The 14965-nt window shown below is 39.5% G+C and overlaps 1 long non-coding RNA gene, 2 other non-coding genes and 1 pseudogene across 3 annotated transcripts; all 4 read right to left on the bottom strand.

The window, feature by feature from the left end:
• Positions 1–657: 657 nt before the first annotated feature.
• LOC121134746 lies at positions 658–11025 on the bottom strand. Its single transcript, XR_005871949.1, has 3 exons — positions 9076–11025; positions 8661–8704; positions 658–2183 (listed from the first exon to the last, which is right to left on the bottom strand). It is a non-coding gene; the product is annotated as an uncharacterized LOC121134746 (long non-coding RNA).
• Positions 2460–2538, bottom strand: LOC121135028. The gene has a single exon (XR_005872221.1). It is a non-coding gene; the product is annotated as a small nucleolar RNA SNORD115 (small nucleolar RNA).
• LOC121134868 lies at positions 5224–5302 on the bottom strand. Its single transcript, XR_005872076.1, has one exon. It is a non-coding gene; the product is annotated as a small nucleolar RNA SNORD115 (small nucleolar RNA).
• LOC121134966 lies at positions 8949–9023 on the bottom strand (annotated as a pseudogene).
• Positions 11026–14965: the final 3940 nt, after the last annotated feature.

Raw genomic sequence — 14965 nt, 5'->3', positions numbered from 1 at the left:
TTACCAACCTTTTTCATGGTTAGGTCTAGGGGATTCCCAAAAGCAAGAGAGAGCCCAACTTGTATCCCTTAAAGGTCACTGCATTCCTAGAAGGTCATGCTTTCTAATGTTTGAAGGCATATACCCGAAAGAGATCTAGCTATTACCATGAACACTCCATTTACCTGCAGGTGAAATTACTTGGTTAGAAGACAGCATCCTGGATCACTGAAATGCAAAACAGAAGAGATGGACACGAGCAAAGTGCTAATGCCTACCAGCCTTGACATACATAGATTGCCCCAACTAATGCCTTCTGAGGTAGGACTCATGCTCTTCTAAAGTAGAGCACCTGTACCTCAAAGGATTCTATAGACAGGGAAACACTCCTGGGTGATTCAATGCCTGTGCACTGGCCTATGAGAATAGTGGTGACTAGGCCCCCATTTCCCCCTGTACTTTAGCCTGGGCATCAGCGTAATCCCATTGAGCATGATTTTTATGTCATCACCTATAACGATAATCGAGGCTATATAGGGAAAAACAATACATTTATTTATCAGGGAAAGAGAGAGTCGCACATACCAGGAGTTAGAAGTGTGGCTGGCTTCCAGGAGAAAAGAGGGAGGCCCCTTTTCCTTTCACTACCTTTTATCTCTACATTGACCCCGCCCTGTTGGGCGGATAGCTTTGTGGGGTTCACTCCTACAATCACCTCTCTTCATAACATTGGTTTGTCATCATAGATCCCCATCCTCAGAATGCATAGCTATACCTGATAGTGGGAAACAAACTGTGCTACTTGCCAGCATGACAAAGAACATCTAGAAGATATGTCTCAGCGAGCTTCTGACAAATATCAGCCAGGAATAATCTCTTGCAAGGGATCATGCTGAATCAGTTCACTTAGTCAAGGAAAATTTGGTGTCCCCAAAATGTCATGTCAGTGTCAGAGGAATTGAAATGCCAAGCTTCGGAACACCCAAACTCTCTACAAGATAGATGGGGGCAATTGTTAATACAAGTCGTGGAAGAGATAATGTAAAAATTTAATGCTTGTTACCTGTTTGTTACTGGTAGAAACATTCAACATTTCAAATGTTTTATCCTCATTCTCACTGCCTGCATACATAGCATTAGATGACATATCATTGGGTAGGCATATTATTTGTCTGCTAAAAATATTTTTGCTTCTGATCAGGCACTGTGTCGTACAAGGTATAAGACCATTCATCTCCAGTTCTTTGCACAGCTCTATCCCAATTTCAGTCTGTCTTCACTGCCCATGCACCATTGTAAGATACATACCCTCGAGGTTCTTTATAACCCATTCACTGTGTGCTTACGATACCTAAAACTGTACACTTCGTCCATTTCTTATCACATAGGCAAAGGAAGCCATTGCAACTTGGGATGTCATTCATGTGTTTGAAATACTGTGCTACTGCTGTGTCGTGAGTTTGTCTCTACATATTGATGATCCTGTTCATCTAGGCAAAGAGGGTAATTCCTGGCCCGATGCACCCTTTTGAATTACCTCAATTAGTTTGAAGCCTGCATGGAAGGACAAGATCACTAATGCTCAGAAAGTAAACATTATCTGTGTTTGTATAACTGATATGTACATTTGTGCACTTGATTACTGTTGGTGTCTGTCTGCCTCATGAACCCCAGAAAGTAACATATTGATCTGCCTGCTGTTTAGGTCTTGCATAGTGAATATTCGTGAGCATTGTCTATACAAGTTTGGAACATGTCTCCCTCCTGACCCAGGGAGAATATGAAGCTCTTGCCCTGGCAGTGACAATCAGTATTGTAGGTAGATAGATACTCCATGGCAAGGACCTGATGATCACATTCAACTATCAATGAGCTATGCAAGGAAAAATCCTTAAATTCCCGACCCAATTCTTCTGTCCCACCTCCACGAACAGTCACTGCTCTGTTTCCCAGTACTTATTACTTGGAATTCTACAAGATAAGGCAGTTTGAATTACCAACCTTTTCTCATGGTGTAAGTCCTATTGGATTCCCCAAATTAAGGGAGAGACCAAGATGTATGCCTTATATGTCACTGCATTCCTAGAAGGTCATGCTTTCTAATGTTTGAAGGTGGATATCCAAAATAGACCTAGGCACTTAACATGAACTTTCCACTTACCTGAAGGTGAAATGAGTGGGTTAGAAGACTGAATCCTGGATCACTGAAATGCAGAACAGAAGAGATGGAATGAGCAGAGTGCTGAGGCCAGCCAGCATTGACATACATAGATTGCCCTAACTGGTGACTTCTGAGGAAGGACTCAAGCTCTCCTAAGTAAGAACAACTGGATTTCACAGGATTCCTAAAGAAGAGCAGCTGGACCTCACAGGATGCCCCAGAGAGGGAAGCAATCCTTGGTGAATTAGGGCTTGTTCACTGTCCTATGAAAATGTCCCAAGAAAGAATAGGCCCCCATTTCTCCTCTGTCCTTTAGCCAGGGCCTGAGCATAATCCTATTGAGCATGATTTGTATGTCATCACCTCTCTTCATGACATTGATTTGTCATTATAGACCCGCGTCCTCAGACTTCATAGCTATACTTGATAGTGGGTCACAAACAGTGCTGATTACCAGGATTACAAACACCATTTAGAATGTAAGTCTCAGTGAGCATTAGACAAATGGTCAACCGGCAGTAGGATCCTGCAAGGGATCAAATAGATTCAATTCTCATAGTCAAGTAAAATTTTGTGTCCTCAAAATGTCATGTCAGTATCAGAGGAATTGAAATGCCCAGCTCCTGAACACCCAATAGTTGATGGCAATTGTTAATCAAATTTGTGGAAGAGATAATGAAAAATTTTAATGCTTGTTAGCTTTTTGTTTAAACTTTCAAATGATTAACCAACATCCTAACCACCTGCATTCATATCATTATCTGACAGAACATTGCGTAGGCATATTTTAGGTCTGTGGAAAAAGATTTAGGTTCTGATCTGGCACTTTGTCTTACAAGGTCCAAGAACATTCATATCCAGTTATTTGCACAACACTATCCCATTTCCCTCTGACATCACTGCCCAATCACCATTGTAAGATGCATAACTTTATGCTTCTTTATAGCCCATTTACTGTGTGATTAGGATAGCTAAACCTGTACTCTTGACCCATTACTTTTTTTTTACATTATTTTCCAGTTTATATTTAGATAAGAAACAAGGTTGCTTCACAAGTCAGTTCCAGGTCCCTCTCCCTTTCCCTCCCCTCCTCCCGTGCCCTCCCCCCAACCCCTCCCCGTTATTCCCTCATTCTCCCAGGGAGGGTGAGGCCCTCCATGTGGGTGTCAATAGTCTGTCATTTCATATAGGGCAGGGCCTAGACACTTCCCCAAGAGTTCAGGGTGAGAGTGCACCTCACATTGTTCTATGGGAGTCCAAAGTCCGTGTGTATACTTGGGATGGGTACTGATCTGCTGCCCAAGGCTCAATAGATTCCCTAGGCCTCCTCACTGACACCCAGATTAAGGGGGGTCTTGATCAGTCCCATGCTGGATTCCCAGGCTGATGCCTGGGATTCAAGAGTTAATCTTTGTCTGGTCAGCTGTTTCTGGGTGTTAAACCAGCCCAGTCTTAATCCCTTTGATCATCAGTCCTCCCTCTCTGTTACTGGCTTTCTTGAGTTCAGCTCAGTACTTAACCAAGGGAGTTTGCCTCTTCTTCGATCAGCCACTAAATAAAGTTTCTGTTTCCCAGACTCTCTGGCCATAGGATTGTAGGCTGGCACTCCCCAGACCTATGTCTAAAATCCATATATGAGAGAGTACATGCCATGTTTCTCTGTTTGTGACTGGGTTACCTCACTCAGGATGGTTTCTTCTAGTGTCATCCATTTGCCTGCGAATCTCAAGATTCCATTACTTTTTTCTGCTGAATAGTACTCCATTGTGTAGATGTACCACATTTTCTCTATCCACTCTTCGGTTGAGGGACATCTAGGTTGCTTCCAAGTTCTGGCTATTACAAATAAAGCTGCTATGAACATGGTGGAACAGACATCTTTGTTGTATGAATAGGCATCTTTTGGATATATGCCTCAGAGTGGAGTTGCTGGGTCTTGTGGCAGGTTTATGCTTCTTTAGAGACCTTCACTGTGTATAGGATACCTAAACCTGTACTCTTGACCCATTTCTTATCACACATGCAATGTAAGCATTTGCAGTTTGGAGTGTCATTCATGTGGTTGAAATTCCATGCCACTGATGTGTTACTAGTGGGTCTAAACATGATGAAGAGCCTGTAAATCTCGCCAAAAGTGGAATACCTGGCCAGATGCATCCTGACAAATTGCCTCATGTGGCCTGATGCCTGAATGGCAGGACAAGTTCACTAATCCTAACAAAAGAAAAGATATCCGAGGTTGCCTAACTGATATGTAATTTGTACAGTAGAATGCTGTGAGTCTACATCTGTCTTATGAGCCCCAGAGAAGTAACCAAATTTTCTCCTTGCAGATGATTTCCTGCAACGTATACATTATTAAGTGACATATTTGAATGTTTGGAGCATGCCACATTCCTGACACAGCAAGAACACGAAGCTCTGTCTCCAGCAGTAACATACACCATGAGAGTTTAATAGACACCCCAAGGCAGGATTTCAAGATCACAATCACTTATCACTGAGCTGTGCAGGGAGAATCCCTGAACATCCTGGCCTAAGGATTTTGAACCACTTCCCAGTCCAGCCAGTCCTCTGTTTCTCAATACCTATTATTTGAATTCCACAAGAATTGTAGTTTCAATTAACATCCTGGTCTCATGGGTTTATTGCTAAGTGATTCCCAAAAGGAAAGGAGAACACAAGTTTTGTGCTGCAAGTTTTTGTATTCATAGAAGTTCATGAATTTCAATCTTTGAATGCACATCTCCAGGATTGAGCCAGCCACTTAGGCTGATATTTCCACTTGCATGAATGTCTCATGATTGAGGCACCATGTTGGCATCTGGGATCACTGAAATGCAGAAGAGAAGAGAAGAGAAGAGATGGACACGAGAAGAGTGCTGATGTCTGGCATCCTTGATACATGAGAGTGCCACAATTTCCTGCTCATGGAGGCTCAGTGCTCCTCTAAACAAGAGCAACTGTACCTCCCAGGATTCCAAAGAGAGGGAAATACTCCTGGGTGAATGAGGCCCTGTGCAAAAGCCTATAAGAGTGGCCTGAGGATATTAGGTCCTCGTTTTTCACCTTTTCTTTTGCTTGGGCCTCAGCATAATCTGATTTTGCATCATTTTTGTGTCATCAGCTCTATTCATGACATTGGCTTGTCATCATAAACCTGGGTCCTAAGAAGACATAGCTATACTTGATATTGTGTCACAAACATTGCTGCTTAGCAGGATGACAAAGACCACCTAGAAGGTAGATCTCTGTGAGCTTCAGACAAATGAGCATCTGGCATTTGGCTCCTGCATGGTATCAAGGGTAATCAGTTCTCTTACCCAAGGAAACATATTTGGGGGCCAAAATATCATGTTGGTGTCATTGGAATTGTAATGCCCATCTTCAGACTTCCCAATCCCTCAAGCATGATAATTGGGACAATCGCTAATCAGAGCCATAGAAGAAATAATGAAAAATTTTCATGGTGGTTACCTGCTTGCCACCCCTAGCACGTTTAACTCTTCAGTTTTTTCAACCTCATCCTCACTTCCTGCATTCATAGTATTGTGAAGGCATATTATAGGTTTGTTGAAAGTATTTTAGCATCTGATCATGAACTGTGTCATAAAATTTCCAACCTGTCATTTTTTGTTCTTTGACGAGTGCTATCCCATTTCCCTATCACCATAGTAAGATGGGTACATTCAAATTTCTTAATTGTCCAAGCACTTCCGGTAAAGGATGCCTGCACATATTCACTGAGGTCAGTTCAATGAAGAAGCACAGAATGATCAATAATATTTGGTGACTACATCAGTGACTTCACAATGGAATTCCACTCTATGTGATCTAGAATTCTATTGTAATGAAATAGGATAAATAGATCCAGGATTGCTAAACAACCCTATAAAGTAAAGGGACATCTGTAACTTCAAGCTCTATTACAGAGCTATAGTCTTGAAAACTGATTTGTATTGGCACAAAAATATACAGGTGGACCAATGGAATTGAATTGAACACCCTGAGATGAATTCACATACCACTGAACACTTGATTTTGATAAAGAAGCTAAAATTATACAATGGAAAAAAGAAAGCATCTTCAAAAAATAGTACTGGTATAACTGGATATAGGCATGCAGAAGACTGTAGATATATCCGTGTCTATATTTTTCTTGCACAAAATTAAGTACAAATGGATCATAAACCTCAATATAAATACAAACACAATGAAATTCTTAGAAGAGAAAATGGGAGATATTCAGTTAATTGGTACAGAAGACAGCTTCCTGAATATAACACCAGTAGCAAAGACTCTGATATTAACAATTAACAAATGGGGCCTCCTGAAACTAAGAAGTTTCTGTAAGGCAAAGGACACAGTCTGCAAGACAAAAAGACAGACCACCAAATGGGAAAAGATATTAACTATACCCACATCATACAGAAGGCTGATCTACAATATTTAAAAAAACAGAAGATACAATTCCCCAATACACCAAAGAATGCAAATTAAAACTGGGGTACAGAACTAAAAAGAGAATTCTCAATAGTAGAATCTTGAATGGCTGAGAGACATTTGAGAAAGTGCTCAACATCCTTAGCTAATAGATAAATGCAAATCAAATCAACTCTGAGAAATCAACTTATTCATGTCAGAATAGCTAAAAACAAGAACAATGACAACAATTTATGCAAGAGTTGATGCAAAGAGAGGATAACAATCTGTCACTGCTTGAGGGAAGGCAAACTCATACACCCACTTTGGAAATCAGTATGAAGATTCCTCAGGAAAATGGGAATCAGTCTACCACAAGACCCAGGGATTCCACTCTTAGACATATATCCAAAAGGTTCAATTTCATACAAAAAGGACATCTGTTCCACTATGATCATAACAGCAGTATTTGTAATTGTCAGAATCTGGAAACAAACTATATGCTCCTCAATTGAATAATGGTTACAGAATATATGGTATGTTTACACAAATGGTCAGCTGGCATTAGGCTCCTGCAAAGAATCAAGTAGAATCAGTTCTCTTATTGATGGAAAGTTTTGCATCACCAAAATGTCATGTTAGTGTCAGAGGAATTGCAATGCCCAGTTTTTGAACGTCCATATGTTTGAGCATAATAATTGGGGGCATATGTTAATCAAATCCTTGAAAGAGATAATGAAAATTTTAACAGTGGTTACATATTTGCCACCCCTAGACAAGTATAACGCTTCACTTGTTTCACCCTCATCCATACTTCCTGCATTCACGGCATCAGCTTGCTGACCATTGGGAAGGCATTTTACATGTTTGGTGAAAAGTTTTTAGCTCTTTTTTATTTTTCATTTTAAATTTAGATAAGAAACTAGGTTGCTTCGCAAGTCAATTCCAAGTCCCTCTCCCTTTCCCTCCCCTCATCCCATACCCTCCCCCCAACCCCCCCATTATCCCCTCAATTCCCCAGGGAGAGTGAAGCACTCCATGGGGTGTCAATAGAGTTGAGGGTGAGAGTGCACCTCACATTGTTTGATGGGAGTCCAAAGTCCATGTGTAGACTCAGGATGGGTGCTGATCTGCTGCCCAAGCTGATCATACACAGTGTCATAAAAGTTCCATCCTGTCATTTGCAGTTCTTAACACAGCGCTGTCTTGTTTCCCTCTGAAATCATAGACTAATCAGTATAGTAAGATAGATATGTTCAAAGTTCTTAATTGTGCATGTACAGCCTTCTTAGGATGTCTACACACCTTCTCTTGGCACATTCCTTATCACATGAGCAGAGGAATCCTTTTGAAGCATGGGATGTCATTCATGTGTTTGAAATACCATGACACTTATTTGTGGTGGGTGGGTCTCTACATGATGATGAGTCTATGAATGTAGGCAAAGAGTGAAATGCCTGCACAGATGAAACTTGCCTAATTGCCTCACTTGGCCTGATGCCTGCAAGGCAGTGCAAGTTCTCTAAAGTTAATGAAAGGAAACTTTTCTGAGTTTGCCTTACTGATATGTACTAGAACATTGTGAGTCTCATTCTGCATTATAAGACCCAGAGATTTAACCAAGTAATTTCCATGCAGTTGAGGGGTTGCAAGGTGGCCATTCTTAAGTACCATATTTGCAATATTGGAGCATGTCACCCTCCTGAGACAGAGAGAACATGAAGCTCTTTCTCAGCAGTAACAATCAGCAAGGTAAGTAGAAAGAAACCCCAAGGCAGGGATTTCAAGATCACATTCAGCTATCACTGAGCTGTGCAAGAGACAGGGCCTGTATGTCCTGATCCAATCCTTGTGTCCTACTTCCCTGAACAGTCACTGGTCTGTTTCTTAGTATCTACTACTTGGAATTCTACAAAACAAGGTAGTTTCGATCAACAGTCTTTTCTCATGGGCTTAGTCCTAGGGAACTCCCAAAAGAAAGGGAGAGCACAAGTTCTTTGCCTTAACTGTCACTGGTTTCCTTGAATGTCATGCTTTCTAATGTTTGAAGGCATTGATAAAAAAGATATTAGGCACTGAGTATGATCTTTCTCCTTACCTGAAGGTGAAATTCCTGGGCTACCAAGTGTGCATCCAGGATAACTGAAATGTAGATGAAAAGAGATGGACATGACCAGAGTGCTTATTCCTTGCAGTTTTGACACGCATAGTATGTGCCAACAAGTGCCTTCTGAGGCAGTGTCTGTGCTTTCCTAAAGAAGAGCACCTGGACCTCACAGGATTCCCCATCAAGGGAAACATTGCTAGGTGAATGAAGGCTTGTGAACTTGCCTATGAGAATGACCTGAGGAGACTAGGCCCATATTTCTTCCCTGTATTTTACCATGGGACTAAGTGTAATGTTATTATGATTTTTGTGTCATCACTTCTCTCATTGACTTTCATTTGTCACCATATGCCCGGGAACTCAGAAGGCATAGCTATATCTGGTAGGGGGAAAAATTGATGATTACCAGGAAGACAAAGACCATCTAGAAGGTAGGTCTCAGGGTGCTTCGGACAAATGGCCATCTGCATTAGGCTCCTGCAAGGGATCAAGCAGAATCAGTTTTCTTAATCAAGGAAAATTTTGAAGAGCCAAAAGTTTCAAATCAGTGTCAGCAGAATGCAAAGCACAGCTTCTGTACATCTAAACACCCAAGCATGATAATTTCGGGCCATTGCTAATTAATGCAATGGGGAGATAATGAAAATATTTAATTGTTTTTACCTGTTTTCCACCCCTAGACAAGTTTAACCCTTCACCCGTTTCACCATCATCCTCACTGCCTGCATTCATAGCATTAGCTGACAGACCATTGGGAAGGCATATGATAGGTCAGGTGAAAACATTTTAGCTTCTGATCAGGCACTGCGTCTTACAATGTCCAAGACCATTCAGCTCCACTTCTTTGCGTAGCTCTTTTCCATTTCATTCTGACATTATTTAATAATCACCAGAGTTGGATGAGTACCCTCAGCGTTCTTAATTGCAAAATTATTGCCTGCTTAGGTTCCATACTCCCATTCTCTTGGCATATTTCAATTGAGATGAGGCAGCCTTTTTGCACCTTGTGATGTTATGCATATAATTGAAATTCCATAATTCCGATATAATTAAAATTTTGCTCCATATGATTATGGGCCTGTGGATCTGAGGCAAAAAGGAGAATGCCTGGCCAGCTCCATTCTCAGGAATTGTCTCATGTTCCCTGAGATCTGGATGGCAGGACAAGTTCACTAATCCAAATGAAATTAAATGGCATCTGCTTTTGCCATACTGACATGTCCATTAGTGCACAGGAACACTGTGAGTTTCCATCTGCCTTAGGAGACACAGAAAAGTAATCTAATGAAGCCCCTGTAGTCTTTGGCCTGCATAATGGACATTCATGATGACACTAATAGTTGCATAAAAACTTTTTGTAGCATTTATTCTTGCTAACTTGTCTGATCATGAGCCATCTGAGGTTCACATCGTATTCCATTTTTTTCTAAAGAAGTACAGTAAACAGTTACCTCGAGCTTTAAGTATGGCTTTTGAGTGCTTTTTTGTAAATAGTATACTTAGAGTCACCCATTTCACAGCTAAGAAAGTAAATCGTGAAAACTCTGTGAGAACAATGTGACAGTTCACAGAAAAATAAATCAGAAATTTTGACTATTAAAATTTTCTCTCTGTTTCTTTGGAATATTCATACCAAATGGGTCCCCTTGTATTCCTCTGAATTCAGGAACAGGATCAGACGAGTAGGAATGAGAGTCTGGTAACTGAGAATTAATAAAGAAGAGATAGGAAATAATTGGAGGCATTAACATTTAAGATAGCATGTTTACCTTGGAACTGAAAGGTTATGATTGAGATGGTTAAAACAGATATTACAAGATGCCATTCAAACAGCCGGGGTCTTTTCAATGAAAAAGCAGGACAAATGATATTTGGTGGCTACATCCGTGACTTCAAAAGGAATTCCACTCTATGTGACCTATAATGCTAGTGGAGTTTAAATGGGATAAATAGATCCAGGGTAGCCTAAACTACCGTATACAATAAAGGAATTTCATGAGGAATCATCATCCCTAACTTCAAGCTCTACTACAGAGTTATAGTCCTGAAAACAGCTTGGTATTGGCACAAAAATAGACAGGTAGACCAATGGAATGGAATAGAAAACTCAAATTTTAACAAACATATGCATAATCACTTGATTTTTGACAAAGAATCTAAAATTATAAGATGGAAAAAGAAAGCATCTTCAACAAACGGTACTGGCATAACTGTATATAGGCATGCAGAAGACTGCAGATAGATCTCTGTCTATCCCCTTGAAAAACATTTAAGTCCAAAAGTGTCAAAGATGTCAACATAAATAAAACCCCACAGAAAATCTTAGAAGAGAAAATGGGGAATAATCTTCAATGAATTGGTACAGGAGACTGCTTCCTGAATACAACACTAATAGCACAGACACTGAGATCAACATTTAATGAATGGGACCTCCTGAAAATAAGAAGCTTTTGTAAGGCAAAGGACACAGTTATCAAGACAAAATGTCAGTATACAGAATGGGAAAAGATATTCACTAACCCCACATCTGACAGAGGGCTGATCTCCAAAATTTAGAAAGACCTCAAGAAGTAAGTCTCCAAAACAACAAAGGATCCAATTAAAAGATGTTGTACAGAACTAAATAGAGTAATCTCAATAGTGGAGTTTAAAATGACTGAAGACAATTGAGAAAGTGCACCACATCCTTAGCCACCAGGGAAATGCAAGTCAAAGCAATGCTGAGATACCATCATACTCCTTTCAGAATGGCAAAAATAAAAAACACCGAAGACAATTTATGCTGGAGAGGATGTTGGGATCAGGGAATACTCGTCCATTGCCGTTGGGACTGCCAACATATACACCTACTTTGGAAATCAGTTTGGAGATTCCTCAGGATATTGGGAATCAGTATCCCAAAAATCCAGCATTCCACTCTCAGGCATATATCCAAAATATCCAAATTCATACAACAAGGGCATCAGTTACAATCTGTTCATAACATCATTATTTGTAAATAGCCAGAAACAGGAAAAAACCTAGATGCCCTTCAACTGAAGAGTGAGTAGATAAAATATGGTACATTTACACAATGGAGTACTACTTCGCAGAGAAAAATGGAATCTTGAATTTTGCAGGCAAATAATGGCACTAGAAGAAGCCATCCTGATTTAGGTAACCCAGTTATAAAAATGCAAACATGTCATGTACTCACTCATATATGGATTATAGATATGGATAACAATAGTGCCTGTCTGCAATTCCACTGACAGAGTGTCTGTGATCCAGGAAAGTACCTAAGTTAGATATGCAGACTACCCCAGAGCAGAGGAATGATTCAAGATCTCCTGAACAGATTGGGAACATGTTGGGAGGTTGGGGGAGTGGGAGTTGTGTAGAAGAGAATGGGAAAAGTGGAGGAGAGAGTAGGTCATGGGGGAACAGGAAGTTGAGTGGGTGGTAGAATAGAGTGAGTACAGGATGAGAAATACAATAATAGAGGAGTCATAGGTTTGAAGATGTTTCTGGCACCAGTGAAACCTCTAGCAATCTAAAAGAATGACACCAACTGGCAAACTAAACAATAGTAGAGAGACCACCTTAAATGCACATTCCTGATGATGAACTTGACCTCTACCTTATATGCAATTACCTTCATCCAGTGACTGATGGAAGCAGAGGCAAACATCCACATTCAAACACTGAACTGAATGCAAGGAAACCAGTGACAGAGAGAGAGGAGCAATGAGGAAATTGGCAAAGATTGGGCTGACAAAACCAGCAGAGGCAGGGTGGAATTGTGTCCTGACAGATATTTCTAGCCTGAACTGATATAGGAAGTGGTCCTCAAACACAGACAGGACATGGATCCTATAACAAAGATGTGTTTGCTGTGTATTCTTGTATACATCACTATAAGATTATATTGAGAATGTATTAAGAGAAAGAATAACAAATGTTCTTATGTTTTTATGTCAGTATTAAGATAATTTATGAAAGGGACTAGTTCTTTGGTGTGTATGATCACAGGGTTTATTCCTTAGCGTGGTGCTGTATCCTTGCACATTAATAGCATTTAAGATGCCTGTCCTGTCATAGATATTTTCAAGAATATTTGGCCATGGCACTTGTAAATGTGAGGGCATGCATCTTTTCTCTGAAAAAAAGGTATTTTCTATAATAACATGATAATTGCATAGCAACCAAGAATTTCCTTCATGGATTCTGTGTGAGAACTGTGTACATTAGCACTAAACTAGTTCAAGTTTCTCCATTCAGTTTCCTTTTCATTAAATATTTTTATTTACAGGTATCCATTCAAAAAATGTCAGCACTCCTAGAGACTTCCTTATATGGTATCTCAGTGAAACATAAATGAAATGTTTATTCATCTTCATTTGTATGGTTCTCAATTATTATGAGTGTAGGAATTAAGGTTTATTAGCTTTACATTTGAAAAAACTGAGTACAACTGCTCTGTCTCAAAGGTCTCTGTGCAACTCCTTACAATTCTGTGTTCTCATGAGAGTGTTCTCAGGAGGCATGGGTCTGAGTGATGTGTTTTGTGCAAGTTGGGATTGTATCCTTTTGCATCCTATAAGATGTCTGAGTGCAATGTGCTCCTCATTAAATATAAACATGAAAAAATAACTGAAAGTCATTCTTCCCAAGTTGGGTGTCAAAACTGCTCTTGTGATGTGGAACTCATCATCAAAAAAGTACAATTTACTCCATGTATTACCATGATAGTAAGATGCTCATGCTCTATTACAGCAATTAGATACACAGTTTAACATTCCTCCTGTATCCGATATGAATCACAGACAAGATCTTAGTGGTATAAAATATATTGCAATGCATAAAAAACAGATTGCAAAAATACAGGCTGTAGAGAAACAGGATGCTAGTGCGAAATCTTCTGAGGAACCAAAAGTTCTACCCTTAAAATGGCTAACATATAAACCTGTCTTGGTAGGACAATGACCTATGGCCTCTGAGAAGTTAGAAGCTTTGGAAAAGTTAGTTCAGGAACATCTAATTGATGGACATACAGAAGAATCAAATAGTCCATGGAATTTACCTGTATTTGTTACCAAAAGAAGTCTTGGAATTTGAGAACGGTTACTTATCTGAAAGTTATACACTAGGTGAATCAGCCTATGCGATCTTGTCAACATGAGATATGAATTGACCAATTGTAGTTTTGGATTTAAAGTATTGCTTCTTCATTGTAGCATTTCAAGGAAAACACAGAGAAAAGTTCACTTATCATACTTACCTATAACACTTATTAAGCAGTACGGTTGCCACAAGGAATGTTAAATAACCCGAATTTTTGCCATTTTTGTGCAAAATCCTTTGGCAATCATTCATAAACAATTTCCATAATCATTAATACTTCATTATATGGACGACATATTATTGCCTGATTCAAACAAAGTTTCTTTGGAAAAGATGTTTGAAGCAGTAAACTTCGACCAACTGGGGATTATAAATTGCCCCAGAAAGAACTATGTAGAGGAAATTTCATTAATAGTTTAGGTTATGCAATAGATTCACAGAAAATTAGATGGCAGAATGTACAGATCAGAAGAGATCGTTAAGAGACTCTTAATCATCTTCAAAAAATACTAGGAGAAATCTCTCAAAAACAGACAATTATTGCAGTAGAAGGGCATGATTTAAAACACCTGAAAATGAACTTAAAAGGAGACAAAGACCTAAATAGTTGACAAATACTATCAGCTGAGACTGAGAAAAATTAGAATGGTTAGGAAAGAGAATATTAGAAGCACATGTGGACCATGTGGATCCAAAACTAAACTGCATTTGGTTATTTTACATTCTAGGAATACACCTCAGGAATATTAATTCACAGGCATGACATACTAGACTGGGTATTTCTGCCACATAAACACAATAAATAATTGAAAGTGTATATAGAATAGGTCTCTGATTTGATTTTAAAAGATAAGGCTTCGTCAACTGACTGGAAGAGACACAGCAGAAATTATTGAACCTTTAACTAATGAGGAAATTTCCTCCTAATGGAAGGAAAACAAATACAGGAAATGGCTTGCAGTAACTTTTTGGGAACGATTACTAATAATAATCCCAAAACAGAGATAATCAAATTCATAAAGAAAACAATCAGGATTCTTCCGCATTTTTCGAGAAAAGCGACTATGTTTGGAGTTCTTTCATTCTACACTGTTGCAAACAAATTTGGTAAGGCAGTTTCTAAATTAGGAAATATAAGTAGTTCAAAGCCCTTACAAGTCTGTACAAAGAGCAGGGTTGTACATCATCTCCTG

The sequence above is a fragment of the Mesocricetus auratus genome, unplaced genomic scaffold (genome assembly GCF_017639785.1).
Source record: "Mesocricetus auratus isolate SY011 unplaced genomic scaffold, BCM_Maur_2.0 Super-Scaffold_100030, whole genome shotgun sequence".
In the NCBI taxonomy this organism is placed as follows: Eukaryota; Metazoa; Chordata; class Mammalia; order Rodentia; family Cricetidae; genus Mesocricetus; species Mesocricetus auratus.
Note: the sequence above shows the minus strand (reverse complement) of the source record. Positions and strands in the feature narration are given on the sequence as shown.